We start from the raw sequence: 16,091 nt of genomic DNA, 5'->3' as shown, positions 1-16,091 counted from the left end.
TATTTTAAAGAGCCAAGAGTAGCTTCTGTTTTAATAACTATTGTAATTGGAGAAACAAATCAGGCAACACAATGCAATACAAGTAAGCAGTTAAAGATTTGAGAGCAAACTTGTCTGTTTACTTTTGGGGTTTCACAAAGAAAAAGAAGTTTCTCCTCAAAAAGGAGTTTGGTGCCTTCTCTGTCTTCTTTAAGGAACCCCAAGTTGTCAAAAACTAAAAAAAACTTTATCAAGAAGAACAGGATCATAGGGAAAAAACCAAAAAACAAAAAGTCCTTTTAAAAATACAAGCGCGCACACACACACACACACACACACACACACAGAGAGAGAGAAAGTGAGAAAGAGAGAGAGAGAGAGAGAGAGAGAGAGAGAGAGAGAGAGATCCAATAGCTTTTACTTCAGAACTCTAGCCATGAGATAATAAAACAAACTTATTGCCTTGCTATAAAAAAAAAAAAAAAAGGAAAAAAAGCCAATGGTTGGATCCAAACAGTAGTTTTTATCTCAGCAAAAAAGTAACAACAGATTTAAAGCAGGCAGAAAAGAAAATAGGGAAAAAGAGAACTTAGGAACTGTAGTTTCCAGGTTGACTTTGGGGCTCTTTTTCCTTGATATAAATGTGCACAAAGACCATAATATTTCCATTTTACATAAGCTCCATCAAGTTAAGGGTGCCATAAAACCAACAGAGTGCCCAAAAGGGGGTCATTCTCTTTGCTGTTGTTCTTGTTGTTTTTCTTCTTAAAAGGAAGAACTGAGCTGCGGCTTAGGGTCTTGGCGGAATGGGTGGAAGTATAGGCTGCTTACTTACAGACGGGACTCCATAGCATCACAAGTGAGTCATCGCCATCCTCTTGCATGTCTGTTTCCCTTTGCAGGGGTCTAAGCACCTCCAGGAGGACCCAAAGCGGGAAGTGACTAGCTAGCTCCCTTATGCGCTTCCTGGATGAGGCTTTTAAAACTAATTTTGTTGAGTGTTCTTTGTAGGGCTGCTATACCTCACAGGGGGTTCAACCCCACAGACACTCCCACGAAGCCCCTGGTTGCCCAGAGGCACCTTTCAGCTGGGAGGAGCAAAATGACCTTTCTCTCTGGAGCTGAGAAAACTCAGTCTCTCATTTGTCTATGAAAACAACAGTTCAGTTCCTCATGCAAATGTACACAGACAAGGCAAATAGAGATTAATTTTGGAGAAAAAGCAGTGGAGATCCTTTAGAACACACTTTGAACTAAAATAGGATCTGTAAACCACAACTTCCTAGGAAAGAAAAAAAAAAACACCTCAGAATAAATCAAGGACCATCAACCAAAGGGAGGTCACAGGCTCAGGAGGACTTACCAGTTCCACTGAATGAGAAGCTTGAAGTTGGGGAGGCTTTCAATGGGCCTCTGCTGGTACCTTAGCTCCAACTTTGGGTAATTCCTTTGGGGTCCTGAGCCTTCTCTGAATCCACACTCCACACGTTTGGGTGCCAAGTTACTGTTGACCAAAAGAGTCAAACTCTATAAAACATTTGAAGAGATATATTCTAAGCCAAATAGGAGTGACCATGGCCCATGAGTCAGCCCTCAGGAGATCCTGAGAATATGTGCCTCTTTTTGTTGATTTTTCTATGTGAATGATCCATCCATTAGCAAGAGTTAGGTGTTACATCCTCTATTCTTACTGTGTTGCTGTGTATCTCCCCCTTTAAATGTATTAATATTTGCTTTACATACTTGAGAGCTCTGGTGCTGGGTTTTGTTTTTTTATCCATTCAGCCACTGTCCGCCATTTTGTTTGAATCCACTTACATTCAATGCTGTTATTGAGAAGAACTTATTACATATTTTCTAGCTTCTTTTCATGATGCTTTTTGTAATTCCTCTTTTCCTTTCTTTCTTTCTTACAGCCTTCCTTTTACTTCCTTTGTGAAAGTGATATGGGTAGTATTTTTTAATTTGTTGCTTTTTATTTTTAGTGACTGTATTATAGGATTTGCCTAGTGGTTACCATAAGGGTTAGAAAAAAATCTTACAAATGTAACAAATTATTTCCAAAAGATGACAACTTATCTCAGGTTTCAAATAATAGAAACAAAGTAACAAAGAAAAAAATTGAAAACCCTCTACACTTTAACCACATCCATTCCACATTTTGACTTCATGTTGTCTCAATTTATATATCTTTATATTGCCTATCTCTTAACAGGTTGTAGGCAATATTGTCTTTTATACATTTGTGTGGGGCTCCATATTAGAGTTATGAGTGAATTACATATCACAATTACAGTATTAGATTAGTCCATGTACTTAATTTTACCAGTGTGTTTTATACCTTCCTCTGTTTTCATTTTGCACATTAGTGGCTTTTTACTCACACTGAAGAACTCCCTTCAGCATTTCTTGTAAAATCTTTTGGTGGTGAATCTTTCAGCTTTTGTTTGTCTGGGAAAGACTGAATCTTTCCATACTTGAAGGGCAGCTTTGCTGGATACAGTTTTCTTGGATGACAGTTTTTTTGTTTTTGGTTTTTTTCCCTCTCTTTCAGTGCTTCGAAAATGTCCACCCACTACTCCTTCCTGGCCTGTATGGCTTCCATTGCAAAGTCTGTTACCAGACAAGTTGGGGCTCCTTTATATGCTATTTGTTTCTTTTCTCTTGCTGATTTTAGGATCCTCTCTTTGTCCTTGACCTTTGAGAGTTTGATTACTATATGTCTTGGAGTTATCTTATTTTAGTCAAATCTTTTTGGTGCTCTCTGACCTTTCTGTACCTGGATATTTATCTTCTTTTTGAATTTTGGAAACTTTTCTGTCATTTCTTTGAATAAGGTTTTCGCCCTTGCTGTTATTTAACTCTCTTGAACACCACAAATTCTTAGGCTTTTAAAGTAATTTTTTATATCTTAAAAAAGATATAAAAATTTTTCTTACTTTTCATTTTTTTTCTTTTTTCTCCTCTATGTGTTTTCAAATAGACTGTCTTTGTGCTCACTGATTCTTTCCACTGCTTGATTTATTCTGCTGTTAAGAGCCTCTAATAAATATTTCAGTTTGGCAAATGTATCTCTCAGTTCAAAGATTTATGTTTGATTTTTAAAAATTATTATTTCAATCTCTTAAATTTATCTGATAAACTTCTGAATTGTTTTTCTGTATTCCCTTGGATATCGCTGAGCTCCCTTAAAATGGCTATTTTTGAATTCCTGGTCAGAGAGTTCACATATCACCATCTTGTTAAGAGCGGTTGTTAGGGCCTGTGCTTTATTTGAGGATGTTATGGTTTCCTGTCTGCTGCTGTTTCCCTCCCTCCCCCGACAAGATGGAGTCTTCCTCTGTCACCCAGGCTGGAGTACAGTGGTGCAATCTTGGCTGACTGCAACATCCACCTTCCGGGTTCAAGTAATTCTCCTGCTTTAGCCACCCGAGTAGCTAGGATTATAGGTGCCCGCCACCATACATGGCTAATTTTTGTATTTTTAGTGGAGACTGGGTTTCACCATGTTGGCCAGGCTGCTCTCAAACTCCTGACCTTCAACTCCTGATCTGCCCACGCTGACTCCCCAAAGTGTTGGGATTACAGGCATGAACCACCATGCCCGGCCTGCTGTTATTTCTTACGGATGAACATTGTGCATTGAGGGATGTGCACTGAGTGATCAGCTATTTATTCCAGTCTTCTCTGTCTGGCTTTTTATTTTTATTAGCTATGTTCGTTCAGAAATTCTTTGTTATTTACCTATTGATTCTTTCTTTTTTTTTTCTCCCTTTGGGTCACTGCCTCCTTTTCAACACTAGATGGTTGGTGCCTTAAGCCCAGATTTGCCTTGGTTTTAGTAAATGATCGGAGTGCTGTCCATCCTGAATGGGAGAGGTCCCAAAGAGAATATCCCAGTAGTATGGGAAGGCTGGCCAGGGTTTTTTTATCCAGGAAACCTGTGAGATGAACCTCAACAGTGTGGTACTGCTAAACAGCCACTCTGATTTGCCATCTCCTTTGGCCAGGTTATAGATCAGAGTTTCCAGAGATAAGGATGGTATTTCTACCTCCCCACTTTGTCTCTGACTTTCCTCAAGGATATTTCACCTTTCTGGTACTCCCAACACTTCTTGTGTGTTGAGGCAGGGAAAGGTTTCTCACCAGAAGACTCAAGATTGTGAAGAAGCTGGCTGTTCACCTGAGTCTCATTTTTTCCACTGTAGAAACTGTGAGCTGGGGGGAAATTTTCCGCACACCTGGTGTCAGGCACACAGGAGAAAAGGATATCATGGATATGGATGTTTGATTCTCTTACCATCTGCTTGGATTTTTTTTTTAACTTCTCTGTAGCTCCAGGAAATGTCTTACCTTAATATTTGAGTTCTGAGATATTGTTGGCAATAATCTCGGCACTATCTATTTCTTTGGTTTTTTGTGTAAAGGAGTGAAGCCAAAAATACCACCATTTTGGAAACTGCAAGCTCTTGTTGGTCACTTTTTTCCTTCTAAACTCTAATCGCACATATTGTCTTTACACCAACAATGTATGTTTAATCCATAACTTCACCCCAGAGCTAGTACCTGAGGAGAGGAAAGCAAAGTGGAAGATTAGCCATCTGTCTTTCCAGGCATAGCTCTAACAAAGGCGTTTACAAGCTAAAAAGGTGTTGCAGGTAGGATTTCCAGAAAGTAGACTGTGAGATTGAGTCCCACACTGGAATCCCTGGAGCTAGAATAACCATTCAGATGGCAAAGCCCACATGGTTATTGGGTGTGGGTTGGATATAGGACTTCCCATGTATATTACAGTGTTGTCTACTACTCCAGGATGAGCTAGCTTGAACTGCTCACTCAAGAAAACTAACCAAGCTCATCAAAATCTTCATTAGACTTCACACATAGTCACATACTCATACCTACTAGTAGCTATGGCCTCCTTCTCAGGAAAAGGATGGATGAATTTTCAGTGTGTACTGACAGGTAGAAAGAAACGTGGAAGAGAAGCAGCAGCAGCAGCAACTGCAACTGAATTTGCACTGAACTCTGAACTGAACTAGAACATTTTGGGAGAAGTCCAGGAATATATGTTAGATAGGAATGTACTGTTCAAAGGCTATCATGTCAACTAACTAGAAACACATAATGCTGTGAACTCTGGGAGCGTTTAGATACTAGAAGTCATTAGACTCTGAACCTCACCTAAGCCCAGAATTCTCTTGGATCGGGGTAACTACTTTACTTGATGTTCCCATTTTTGAGGCACCTGTAAGTTATATTTGGCCTATTAAGTGGTGTTCTTGAAAAAGGAAGCAAATATTAACTGTGAATAAACAGTTGACTGCATGATCTATTTTGTAACTGTGGCTCAAATCTAAAGAAATGAAAAACAGAAATATACTTCACTCTTAGAAGATTATTATGCCTTTGGAATTATATAGATGAAATATCTGTGGCAATCCCTCAACCTTCTTTCCTTCTTTGCTAGGGCCCTGGTACTTCTTAAGAGGAGAATGAGAAATTCCAATTGTCATTATCCTCCCTCTTCTCTGCATTCAAATTATCTTCCTAGCTGCTAGCCCTGCTGGCCAAGTGACCCCAGATCCTCAACCAAATGCTTAACTGTGGACTGAGAGAGGCAGTAGCTACATGCAGGCAACAACTTTACACAGGTCTCCATAGACCTCACAATAAATCCTATCTTTGCTGTTGCACTGCAGCAGTCTGAAGTACTTGATTTTTGCTTTTCCCTGTAAGACTTGCCTGTGAACAGGTGGAGAGTATTGGTTGGAGATGATTTTTCTGAATTTTTTACTCCCTTCTAGACCTTTATTTCTACAGCTCCATTGAGAGTTAAGAAATCATATATTCTGATAATTTTTATAGTGACTCTATTGTCCTTTTAGAATCCATAATGATATTCTTTCCAGACAAGTAATTTAGAGAAACCAGATATGACATAACTGGTTTACAAATGGTAATTACCTTTCAAGAATTACCTTTTTCATCTCAACCTCAATCATACCACTCCATTCATCATCTCCTTTCTTCACAAAGAGGCCTCCACCATCTCTATAGAGGAATTCCTGCCATAGGGTTTCAGGTCAATATGAACTCTCCCTGTGCACTTATTTCCAGAGAAAGTTGTCTATGGCAATAATTAACTGAACAACATATGAGATTTCACTGCAAAAACGGTCTGGATATACTAACTTGAGAGGCCTTAGAACTCTCCCATGACCTGACGTTTTTAACAAGGAACAGCACAATGACAAGAGAGTTAGGCATACTTCAGATGTAATCTGTCATATTCTTATGTAGAGCCAAATTTCACATCATGTATATAGCAGATATATATAAGGCAAGAGGAATCTATGAATTTATTTATGGGCAACTTCATTCATGCCTGAGCATCCTTGCTTAAAGACTGATAGGGCCCTATAACTACTGCTAGAAGCAAAAGGCTTCATCATGGGGCAACAACAGACAGACACTTATGAAAAGTAGCATCTGAGGCAGTTTCAGAATTACTGGAAGCAATTTTGAAAAATCAAGATATTGCTTTACTTAAAGTGAATCCCAAACAAGTGTGTTAAGCTCCTATTAGAACACTGACCTGGCTGGATACTAAAGTCTACTCACCCTGAATATGACCCATTAGGGCTGTCTGGTAATTTTTTTTTTTCAGACCGAGTCTTGCTCTGTCACCCAGGCTGGAGTGCAGTGGTGTGATCTTGGCTCACTGCAACCTCTACCTCCCCTGTTAAAGCAATTCTCCTGCCTCAGCCTCCCGAGTAGCTGAAATTACAGGCATTCTCCATCACACCCAGCCAATTTTTGTATTTTTTAAATAGAGAGAGGGTTTCACCATGTTGGCCAGGCTGGTCTCGAACTCTTGACCTCAGGTGATCCACCTGCCTCAACCTCCCAAGGTGCTGGTAATCTTTATGTCTGGCAAAACTTTCTGATGTATACTACTGCTTAAAGTATTTGCATCTTTAACCAAAGCAAGCTCAGGATGCTCCAGAAAAAAAATATGCCCGGATACCTCAGAGTTCATTAAGAAGCTAACTGTTTAAAAAAGAATAAAGAAAAAAGAAACTAACTGTTCACATGATTTGCCTAGCCCTTTCCCTTCATAAGTATTTAATATAGTTCTCAACGCTTTCACTAAGATGGTACACAAAGTATCTGTTACATTGGATCATATTCTGCTCCCTTGATGATTAGGGAGGTGTTTCATCTCTATAACTACCTGAAAATTATAAAGTGAGACCATGTATTACAAATAGCCTTGTGTTTCTAGAGTGCAGCCCTCAAAGCCTTCCAGGTCTGAATTTACCCACTCTGCTATTCACTATCCACAAATGATGGTAAGCAAGAAAGATCAACCAAATACAGAAAGAAGATTACCATGACTACATATCAAATAAACAATATGACTTGGTCATCCATCTCACAACAGAGAAATTTGACCGTAACAATTTTCATATATCCCTTCTAAAACAAATATGGATTTCAGTCCTTATGTTTTCCTTCATGCCTAGCACAACATTACCTTTGCTACAGGTAAGTTCCTGGAGGAGATCCAAAACAATCTAAAGGAGCTATGCACATTGCTTGATACCAGTCTTCTGTGGTTTTCTTATCCACCAGGCCCTGAAGCATGTGAGTCTTCAGTTTATATATCCAGCATTGTCCAAACCTTCTCACATGCAGGTTGCCAATGTCTATGTCTATAACCACCCTGGTCAAATTCTCTTGCCACCTCCCATTGTCTGCCTCCCTCAAAGAAATTCACTATGGCTTTCGCCCATGCTTCCATTGTATGACAAATTGAATGGTCATCTATCCTCTACCTCACTATCATCAACTTAACTCTTTTCATATGCTTTTTTCACATCAGTCCCCTCCCCTTCATTGCCTTCCAAACCTCAGTAAAAGGCTCAATAGAGGAGCCAATAATTGTCCAGAAGACTCCCTTATGTCCTTAAAACTTCTCTGAGCTCTCACTCTACTCCCTTGCTTTAACTGAAATCTGACTGTTCCCTGAAGACAACACTTCCTCTAAGCCCCTCGTAAGTTCATGCTTATTGACAGGTAAATTAGGGAGTTCTTGACAGATGGCTTCTATTTTCTTAGTAAAACAGTATATGAGATCATCTTCTAAAAGTGATCCAGGAGGTAGAAGGTCAGAGATTTGAGGAAAGTGTTATCCTTGATTTCCAATCAATCAGCAAGTTCTATTTACTCTTATTTCAAAATGTATCTTGAATCCAAACGTTTCTAGCTATCTCCGCCACTACCACAGTGGTCTGAGCCAGCATCATGTCTTTCCTGGATCTACCAAATCAGCCTTCTGATTTGTCTTCTTGCATCCTTTTGGCCTACTCCACATAAGCAACAAAGATGGTCTTTTCAACACACAAACCTTAGCACTATCCAGCTTAACTCACTTTAATGGCATCCCATCTTTTTTTAGATAAAGGCAGAAATCCAAAAGCAGTGATAAGATGGCCAATTAGATGCAGCCAGAGAAATAAAAATATAGAGTAAGCCCCTTACTCTTCCATCTAAAGAAATCAAAATATAGAATAAGCCATCACCCTCTGAACAGATCTTTTGAGAGAAAAACACTGAAAGTCAAGAGAGACAGATGACATGGACACTGAGGTTGAAGAGAGAGGAAGTTGGGATGCCTGCAAGGAGTCATCAAGCACCAGGATCAGTTTCTGGTCTGGAACAGGCGCTCAGGAAAGGGTGAGTAAAGGAACTCTGAGGCACCACACTACCTCCACAGACCTCTGAGATCCTAGCTCCAAGAAATCTGATGCCCCCCTAGACATTTGAATTGGCAAGGGGAACTCCTTGGAGATTAGATAGAGGCAGAGCTCAAACTTGCACAGGGCCCAGAAGGTTTCACAGCCGATGGGGTAGCGGCAGGAAAACATGGCCACAGGCACCCATCCCCCATTCTTTTCCATCTTGCTCTGAGTGATGGTAGCCACTGCTAACTGCCAGGCCAGAGAGAGAAGAACTCTTTTCTAAAGGATTGTGGGATATCTGAACCATGTGCTCCCTTGACTCTGACCCCTCCCAAGGCCATCTGCCAGACTGCTCCTGAAAGTGGGTACACACAGCACAGCCTCCTGAGTGCCCCACCTGAGTGTTTTCCTGGCAGACTGTGAGCAGTTCAGTCCCCCAGCACAGCTGGTGAATGACTTTGTCCATGGAGCCAGAGGACAAAGTCATAAGCCCAGTTCCAAATTTCCAGGGTTCAAGCACACTGCCCAGGGTTGTCAAGCTAAGATCTGTAGCCAGAGCTTGAGCAGGAGAGAAGCCCTCACTACTGGGACAAAGAGAAAAGTGGGGTAAGGGTGTATGTGCTGATGTGGGAAGTAAGTGTCTCTCCCTTTACAAGAACAGTCTGGGAAAGGTGTTGCCTGTTGGCCAGCTCAGCTTCTGTCTGAGGGATCCCCATGATGCAGTACAGCTGGAACAGCCTAGCAACCTGGGCACAGAAGGCTTGGAACAAAACTAGGTGGTTTGGCTAGCTCCTGGGGCAGAAATTGGAGGAAGACCCAGTTGGGAAAGTGATACTTGGGCAGACTCAATAGTCACCTGCTGGGCTAAAAAGCCTGGTCCTTGGGGGTATACCAACTGCACACTTGTGACACCACAGCCCTGCCCCAGAATCCTCTACCTTTGACCCAGTGCATCACCAGGCCACCCAAGACATACCCTACAATTCACTCCAATTTTGCCAAGCTCAGAGGACCAGAAGATCCCTTGGGAATTGCAGGTTTCCTGGTGACCTCACAAGTACTTCTCAACCTACAAAAATACTTAGCTACACAATAATACTGGTAAACTCCAATACCCCACTGATTGCATTAGAAAGATCCCTGAGGCAGAAAACTAACAAAAAAGTTCAGGACTTAAATTTGACACTTGATCAATTGGATGTCTAAAGAATGCTCCACTTTTGAATCACAGAATATACATTCTCATCAGGACATGAAACATACTCAGATCAACCACATGCTTGGCCATAAAGCAAGTCTCAATAAGTTTTTTAAAAATCAAAACCTTAGCAACCATACTCCTAATTAGAGCAACAGTGGAATAAAAATGGAAATCAATACCAGGAATATCTATGAAAACTACACAATTACATGGAAACTAAACAACTTGTTCCTGAATGAATTTTAGGTAAACAATAAAATTAAGGCAGAAATAAAAAATTCTTTGAAATAAATGAAAACAGAAACACAATATGCCAAAATCTCTAGGATGTGGCAAAAGCAGTGTTAAAAAGAAAGTTTATAGTGCTAAATGTCTACCGTAAGAAGTTAAAAAGATCTCAGTTGAACTTACAGTAAGTAAAAGAACAATAAACTCACACCAAAACTAGCAGAAGAAAAGAAATACCTAAAACCAGACCAGAATTGGATGAAATTGAGAACTAAAAATCCATACAAATGATATATGAAGCCAAATTTGTTTATTTGAAATGATAAACAAGATGAATGGATCACGAGCTAGGTTAACAAACTAAAAAACAGACAAAATCTAAAGAAGTACAATAGAAATGACAAAGGTGACATTACAATTGATCCCAAACAAACACAAAAGATTCTCAGAGGCCGGGTGCAGTGTCTCATGTCTGTAATCCCAGCACTTTGGGAGGTTGAGGCAGGCAGATCACCTGAGGCCAGGAGATCGAGACCAATCTGGCCAACATGATGAAACCCCATCTCTACTAAAAATATAAAGGTTAGCTGGACATGGTGGTGCATGCCTGTAATCCCAGCTACTAAGGAGACTGAGACAGAAGAATTGTTTGAACCCAGGAGGTGGAGGTTGCAGTGAGCTGAGATTGTGCCACTGCTCTCCAGCCTGGGCAATAGAGTGAGAATCTGTCTCAAAAATTAAAAAAAAAAAAAATTAAAAAACCTCCTCAGAGACTACAATGAACAACTCTATTCACAAAAACTAGAAAACCTAGAGGAAATGGATAAATTCCTGGAAAAACACACAACTTACCAAGATTGAATCGGGAAGAAATTGAAACCCTGAATAGATCAATAAAAAGTTTCAAAATTGAATCAGTAATATATATTTAAAAAAAAAAAACTGCCACCAACCAAAAAATGCCTTAGATGAAATAGATTCACAGCCAAATTCTACTAGATATACAAAGAAGAGCTGGTATCAATTCTATGGAAAATAATCCAAAAAACTGAAAAGGAGAAACTCCTCCCTAACTCATTCTATGGAGCTAGCATTATTCTAATAACAAAATTTGGCAAGGAAACAATGAAAAAAGAAAGCTACAGGCCAATATTCCTCATATACACAGATGCAAAAATCCTCAACAAAATACTAACAAACCAAATCCAACAGCACATCAAAAAGTTAATTCACAGGCCGGGCGCGCTGGCTCACGCCTGTAATCCCAGCACTTTGGGAGGCCGAGGCAGGTGGATCACGAGGTCAAGAGATCGAGACCATCCCGGTCAACATGGTGAAACCCCGTCTCTACTAAAAATACAAAAAATTAGCTGGGCATGGTGGCGCGTGCCTGTAATCCCAGCTACTCAGGAGGCTGAGGCAGGAGAATTGCCTGAACCCAGGAGGTGGAGGTTGCGGTGAGCCGAGATCGCGCCATTGCACTCCAGCCTGGGTAACGAGCGAAACTCCGTCTCAGAAAAAAAAAAAAAAGTTAATTCACTGTGATCAAGTAGGTTTCATTCCTGGGATGCAAAGCTGGTTCAACATACACAAATTAATAAATGTGATTGACCATATCAACAGAATTAAAAATTAAAACTATATGATCATCTCAATGGACATAGAAAAAGCCTTTGATAAAATCCAACATCCCTTCATGAAAAAAACCCTCAGCAAATTTGGAATAGAAGGACAACATCTCAAAATAATAAGAGCTGTCTATGACAACCCCACAGCCAATATCATGCTGAACCAGCAAAAGCTGGAAGCATTCTCCTTAAGAACTGGACAAGAATGCCAACTCTTACCACTCCTATTCAAAAGAATAGTAGAAGTCCTAGCCAGAGCAATCAGACAAGAGAAAGAAATAAAAGGCAACCAAACAGGAAAAGAAGAAGTCAAATTATCCCTCTTCACCGACAATATGAATCCATATCTGCAAAACCCAAACTATTCTATCAAAAGGCTCTTAGAACTGATAAACAACATCAGTAACATTTGAGGAAACAAAATCAGTGTATAAAATCAGTGGCATTTCTATACACCTATAGTATTAATGCTGACAGTCAAATAAAGAATGTACTCCATTTACAATAATCACCCCAAAAATAAAATACCTAGAAATGCATCTAACCAAAGAGGTGAAAGAGCTCTACAATGGGAACCACAAAACACTGCTGAAAGAAACCACATACACAAGGAAATGGAAAAACATTCTGTTCTCACAGACTGGAAGATCGATATCTTAAAATGGCTAAACTGGCCAAAGCAATCTACACATTTAACATTATTACTATCAAACTACCAATGCCATTTTTTCACATAATTAGACCAAACTACTCTAAAATTCATATGGAACCAAAAAGACCCTGAATAGCCAAAACAATTCTAAGCAAGAATGAAGCCAGATGTATCATATTATCTGACTATAAACTATACTACAAGGCTATCACAACCAAAACAGCATGGTACTGGTACAAAAAAAGACACATAGACCAAAGGAAAAGACTAGAGAACGCAGAAATAAATAAAGCCACACCCTTATAATCAACTGATCTTTGTTAAAGTTGACAAAAATAAGCAATGAGAAAAGGACCCTCTATTTAATAAATTATGTTGGATAACTGGCTATCTATAGGCAGAAGAATGAAACTGAACTCCTACCTATCACCATATAAAAAAATTAACTCGAGATGGATTAAATACTTCAATGTAAGACTTAAAACTATAAAAATCCTAGACAAAAACTTAGGAAATATTTTTTTGGACATCAGCCTTGACAAAGAATTTCTGACTAAGTCCTCAAAAGCATTTGCAACAAAAACAAAAATTTACACGTGGGACCTACTTAAACTAATGAGTTTCTGCACAGGACAAGAAAATATCAACAGAGTAAACAGACAACTTTCAGAATGGGAGAAAATATTCACAAACTATACATCTGACAGAGTTCTAATGTGCAGAATCTAGAAGAAACTTAAACAATTCAACAAGCAAGAAATCAAATATCCCCACTGAAACGTGGGAAACAGACATGAACAGACATTTCTTGAAGGAACGTATACAAGAGGCCAACAGACATATGAAAAATGCTCAGCATCATTAATCACAAGAGAAATGCAAATCAAAACCACAATGAGGCCAGGCGCAGTTACTCACACCTGTAATCTCAGCACTTTGGGAGGCCAAAGCAGGCAGATCTCTTGAGGCCAGGAGTTCAAGATCAGCTGGCCAACATGGCAAAACCCTATTTCTACCTGAAATATAAAAATTAGCCGAGCATGGTGGTGGATGCCTGTAATCCCAGCAACTACTTGGGAGGCTGAGGCATGAGAATCACTTGAACCTGGGAGGTGAACATTGCAGTGAGCCAAGATTGGACCACTGCATTCCAGCCTGGGCAACAGAGTGAGACCCTGTCTCAAAATAATAATAATAATAATAATAATAATAATATTTAAAAAACACAGTGCGATACCATCTCACACCACTCAGAATGGCCATTATTAAAAAGTCAAAGAAATAAGAGATGCTGGAGAGGCTGAGGAGTAAAAGAAATACTTACAACTATTGGTGGGAATGTAAATTAGTTCAACCACTGTGGAAAGCAGTTGGAAGATTTCTCAAATAACTAAAAACAGAACTATATTTTGACCCTACGATCCTATCACTGAGTATATACTCAAAGGAAAATAAACTATTCTATAAAAAAGACACATGAATGCATATGTTACAGCAGTATCGACAATAGCAAAGGCATTATATCAAGCTAGGTACCCATTAATGGTGGATTGGATAAAGAAAATATGGTACATATACATGTGTCATGGAGTACTATGCAGCCTGAAAAAGAAGAAAAATCACGTCCCTTGCAGCAACACAGATGCAGCTGGAGGCTGTTGTCCTAAGTAAATTAACACAGAAACAGAAAAACAAACATTGCATGTTCTCGCTTATAAGTAGGAGCTAAACATTGAGTACATATGGACATAAAGATGGCAATAATAGACACTGGAGATTGCTACAGGTGGGAGGCAAAGAGGGGGAAAATGGTTGAAAAACTGCCTTTTGGGCATTATGCTCATTACCTGGGTGATGGGATTAATCATACTCCAAACCTGGGCATCATGCAGTATGCCCATGTGACAAAGCTGCACATGTACCCATTGAACCTAAAATAAAAGTTGAAATAAAAAAATTTAAAAAGACACAAATTCTTCTAATGACACTCTATGATTAGTCTTTACCTGCTTCTTAAACCCATTTGGCAACATGCCTTTCATAACTCTGACACAGTGGAAAAAATAGCCTTCTTTCAACTCTGAAACCACCATTGTCCTTTAACCTCAGAGACTTACATAGATATACTTCTTCCTTTCTTCAACTAGTTAACTCCTACTCTCTCTTAAGATCTCAATTCAACCATAATTTCCCAGGAAAGCACTATTACTATGGGTAATTATACCATGCACTTTTTCCTTATAGAACTAACAGAGTTATAATTTTGCATTTATTATAGTTATATTATTATATTTAGACTTGGTTATATAGTCATATTATTTTATTGTATTTAGCAATAATTTTCATTAAATAATTTTTAGATTAATGTATAACATCTTTGCTCCACTTAGCTTGTAAACTCAGTAACAGTGGAGGCCATGACTGTTTTTGCTCATCATTATATCCCAAAGTTCTAGCCTAGCACCTAATACATACATGGTAGGTGCTCAGTAAGTGTTAAATAAATGAAAGTTTAAGCTGACAGTCTTAATCACCAAGAGAAACAATAGAGAGTAGACTCTGGCTCTTCTCACAATAGATACGTCCCACTCATCACTACTTTCTCACCTATACATAAACAAGTCTCCTGACCCATAAAGTGGGGGTGAGGATCTTCCACTTCCAGGTTTACCATCCACACATTCCAAATTCATTTTAACTGGTCCCTGTGCACATGACCCTAGAACTCCACTTGTAACTCTGTGTCTTTGCAACTCACTACAACTGACAGAGACAAGAAGCCAAAATACACAATAGGGAATGATCTGGACTTTGCCATTATTATAGCTGGCTGTGGCACTCCTCTGGTGAGGACAGTATTTGTAGAAGAAAACCATATGAACAACCACAGATGTGAATCCCTGTCTGTGTAAAGTCCAGTGGTTTTAAGGCACTGGTCCATGACCAAAAACGGGGGTTGGGTACCTACAGAATAATGAAAGTGAAGTAGTTTGAAGTAGAAATGATAATTAGTACAGCGCGCGCGTGTGTGTGTGTGTGGGGGGGGGGGGGGCAACAAGCCAAGATTCAGAAATAGGAAACCAAATACCAAAGTCTAATACAAAGGACAGAAGCAGAATTATAAAATGGGAATGGAGCCAGAGTCAGAAGCCAGATTGACTATGGAGTGAATGCAGATCTGGAACCAGAGAATCATGTACATAATAATCATAGTAAACAGATCAGGGCAGGCAAATTCCTGGAACAATTGTCACGTTAGGCTAATCTAAGGCACAGAGCTGGAAGAGAACCTCCTATCAAAAAGAACTGAAACCTTCCAGGGGAAGCCTGAGTAGTTGTGTGGGGCCAGAGAGAAAATCCTTCCCAACCAGTTACCCTTTAACTTGAGCCCCCTCAAATATTCACCATGTGACTCACAGACAATAAAGTGAGTTTCAGGCAACTCACCCCTCCTCACATCTAGAGGGCTGCATTCTCCAGCCTTATTGCCCGTCTTGCTTCTTTCTCCCACTGCATTCTTGTGTTGACACAACTGATGACTTCTGATTTCTCCTCTGGTTTTTTATGTAATATTAATTCCTTATATCTGATATATCTGATAACACTCAGGTTCATCCATTTTTTTTTTTTTTGTCCCATGGATAATTCTTTTGTAC

At 39.5% G+C, this 16,091-nt stretch overlaps 1 long non-coding RNA gene across 3 annotated transcripts in view; it reads right to left on the bottom strand.

Moving 5' to 3' along the window:
• Positions 1–16,091, bottom strand: part of LOC141584002 (uncharacterized) — a 53,239-nt gene that overhangs the window by 19,544 nt on the left and 17,604 nt on the right. For 2 of the 3 annotated variants that reach the window (XR_012516842.1, XR_012516843.1), the window contains exon 1: positions 1,343–15,480. This is a non-coding gene — a long non-coding RNA (uncharacterized LOC141584002). Of the gene's footprint in view, positions 1–1,342; positions 15,481–16,091 lie in introns of those variants that run through there. The other variant, XR_012516844.1, reaches the window with a different exon arrangement.

The sequence above is a fragment of the Saimiri boliviensis genome, chromosome 3 (genome assembly GCF_048565385.1).
Source record: "Saimiri boliviensis isolate mSaiBol1 chromosome 3, mSaiBol1.pri, whole genome shotgun sequence".
NCBI classification, from domain to species: Eukaryota; Metazoa; Chordata; class Mammalia; order Primates; family Cebidae; genus Saimiri; species Saimiri boliviensis.
Note: the sequence above shows the minus strand (reverse complement) of the source record. Positions and strands in the feature narration are given on the sequence as shown.